The following is a 3,498-nucleotide window of genomic DNA, read 5'->3' as shown; positions in this document are numbered from 1 at the left end:
GGGTAGATGGATGGATGGATGGGTGGATGGATGGATTTGTCGTGTATTTCCCCCCAGGCCACCAAAGACCTAAGGTCTTCTCCTCCTGTCTCTCTGTCTCCAGGTGCAGAGAAGTTGATCCTCCACCTGCAGAAGCACAGCATCCCCTTCGCCCTGGCCACCAGCTCAGGGACTGAGTCCTACCAGGAGCTGTTCGGTGCCTTTCACCACGTGGTGCTGGGTGATGACCCCGAGGTCAAGGCCAGCAAGCCCGCCCCGGACATCTTCCTGGCCTGCGCCCGCAGGTTCTCCAGACATCTTCCTGGCCTGCACCTGCAGGTTCTCTCCTCATTCCCCCACCCCCATATCAACCAGGTAAACCGAGGCCTCGGGCCTTGGGTCCACTGCATGGACCACACACAGAGAGACACACAGACAGACAGACATGGACGGATACACAGATACACAGACCAGACAGACAGACAGACAGACACAGAGACACACAGATAGACGCAGAGACGGACACAGAGACACAGATAGACACATGGACAAACCAGACAGACATGCAGACAGACAGACAGACAGATAGACACACAGACCGACAGGCAGACAAACCAGATAGAGACACAGACACAGAGACAGACTCATAGACAGACAGACAGACCACAGAGACACGGACAGACAGACACTCTGATAGACAGACAGACACACTGACAGAGAGATAGACACACAGACACAGAGACCAGACAGACAGACACAAGAGACGGGACAGACACACAGATTCACAGACCTACCAGACAGACCACAGAGACACAGACAGACAGACACACTGATAGACACACAGACAGACAGATAGACACAGACAGACGCACAGATACACAGACCAGGCAGACAGACAGACAGACAGAGCACAGAGACATGGACAGACAGACACACACCGATAGACAGACAGAGAGATAGACATACATACGCAGACAGACACACAGACAGACAGACTACAGAGACACACAAATAGACATATAGACAGACAGACGGATACAGAGACAGACACACACAGATAGACAGACACAGAGACACATGGCCAGACACACACAGACACACAGACAGAGACAGACAGACAGACATAAGAGTCCAGACAGACAGATACACAGAACAGACCAGACAGACCGACCACAGAGACACAGACAGACAGATATAGGGACAGACAGACACACAGAGACAGACAGAGAGACACGGACAAACACACAATCACACAGACGGATGGACGGATGGAGAGACGGATGGACAGACGGCCCCAGGGGAACAGGGAGGGAGACTCCTTGGCACAGTGCTCACCTGGCCCACACCAGGCCCTGGGTGGGGGAGGCCTCGAAATCACACAGAGAACATGCCAGTAGGCACGCCGTGGCTCAACGGTCATCTTCCCTCCTTCCTTCCCTCCTTCCCTCCTTCCTTCCCTACTTCCCTCCCTCCTTCCTTCCCTCCCTCCTTCCTTCCCTCCCTCCTTCCTTCCCTACTTCCTTCCTTCCCTCCTTCCTTCCTTCCCTCCCTCCTTCCTTCTCTCCTTCCTTCCCTCTCTCCTTCCTTCCCTCCTTCCTTCCCTCCTTCTTTCCCTCCTTCCCTCCCTCCTTCCTTCTTTCCCTCCATCCTTCTTTCCTTCCCTCCCTCCTTCCTTGCTTCCCTCCATCCTTCTTTCCTTCCCTCCTTCCTTCCTTCCGTCCCTCCTTCCTTCTTGTTCCTTCCCTCCATCCTTCCTTTTCATCCTTCCTTCCTTCCCTCCTTCCTTCCTTCCCTCCTTCCCTCCTTCCTTCTTTCCTTCCTTCCTTCCCCCCTTCCTTCCCTCCAACACTGGGGACCCGGCCCACCCCCCGGCCGACCTCTCACTCCGCGTGTCTCTCTCGCCCTCTGACCCCGCAGTGCCTGGTGCTGGAGGACACACCCCACGGCATGGCGGTCGCCCGGGCAGCGGGGATGCAGGTGGTCATGGTGCCCAGCGTCCAGCTCGACCCCGAACTCAACAGCCGGGGCCACCCTGCTGCTGCCCTCCTTGGGTGACATACAACCCGAGCTCTTCGGCCTGCCCGCCTTCAACTGACCTGCGGACAGACAGACAGACAGACAGAAGGACACTGGACACAAGGCCAAGACCTGACCCATCCCAGGGCCTCCATGACCTCTGGAAATAAAGGGAATGAACACAGGAAGTGCCTCACTGAGTCACGAGTGGATGGATGGATGGATGGGTGGGTGGATGGATGGATGGATAGGTGGGTGGATGGATGGATGGATGGATGGGTGGATGGATGGATGGATGGATGGATGGGGATGGGTGGGTGGATGGGTGGATGGATGGGTGGATGGATGGATGGATGGGTAGATGGGTGGGTGGATGGATGGATGGGTGGATGGATGGGTGGATGGGTGGACCGGTGGATGGGTGGACGGATGGATAGATGGATGGGTGGATGGGTGGGTGGATGGATGGGTGGATGGGTGGACGGTGGATGGGTGATGGGTAGATGGGTGGATGGATGGATGGATAGGTGGATGGGTTGATGGATGGATGGATGGATGGATGGATGGATGGAGGGGTGGGTGGATGGGTGGATGGATGCATGGGTGAATGGATGGATGGGTGGGTGGATGGGTGGATTAATGAGTGGATGGATGGGTGGATGGATGGGTGGATGATTGGATGGACAGATGGATGGATGGGTGGGTGGATGGATGGGTGGATGATTGGATGGATGGGTGGATGGTTGGATGGATGGGTGGGTGGATGGGTGGATGGATGGGTGGATGGATGAGTGGATGGATGGGTGGGTGGATGGATGGCTGTTATATCCTGCCCAGGCCCCTCCTCTCCCCCTCTGCCTGTGGGATTTGTTCCATTTTGTTTTGTGTCCTCTGGTGCTGCAGACAGTGGGTGATCAGCCTTGGGTCTAAAAATATCAGGCTGTGCTGAGAATAGCTAAGTCTCTCGCTCTTCAAGGCCAGGGTGGGGCTGAGGGCTGGGAATCAACTGGGTCAAGGTGAGAATAAGAGCAATAACAGTATTAACAACAACAATGACATGAATAACAATAGCAATAATAACAACAATCATAGTATGAGTAACAATAACAGCGATCATAACTATAACAATAACAATCACACATCATCCATAACAAGGACAGTAACAATGGGAACAACAACAATCACAGCAATCATAGCAATAACAATAATAGCCATTATAACAACCAAATAACAATAACAATGACATTAATAAGAGTAACAATAACAATAGAAGCAATAATAGCAATAACCAGAGTAATAGTAGCCATAATAACAATAACTATAAAAATAACAATAATAAGTTCAATAACATCGATAATGATAACAGTAACAATAACAGTAACAATAACAATAATAACAATAACAGTAACAGTAATAACAATTACAGCAAGAATCACAATAACAGCAAAACAATAGTGATAAGAACAAAGACAACATCAACCACCATGACAGTAACAATAGTAA

The 3,498-nt window shown here is 52.0% G+C and overlaps 1 long non-coding RNA gene across 1 annotated transcript; it reads left to right on the top strand.

Moving 5' to 3' along the window:
• The first annotated feature begins 188 nt into the window (after positions 1-188).
• Positions 189-1,933, top strand: LOC106002781. Its single transcript, XR_001175956.1, has 3 exons — positions 189-284; positions 319-354; positions 1,897-1,933. It is a non-coding gene; the product is annotated as an uncharacterized LOC106002781 (long non-coding RNA).
• The last annotated feature ends 1,565 nt before the right edge of the window (positions 1,934-3,498 follow it).

Source organism: Dipodomys ordii, unplaced genomic scaffold, assembly GCF_000151885.1.
Source record: "Dipodomys ordii isolate 6190 unplaced genomic scaffold, Dord_2.0 Scaffold1000001333, whole genome shotgun sequence".
Taxonomy (NCBI): domain Eukaryota; kingdom Metazoa; phylum Chordata; class Mammalia; order Rodentia; family Heteromyidae; genus Dipodomys; species Dipodomys ordii.
This window is presented reverse-complemented; position numbering and strand designations above follow the sequence as displayed.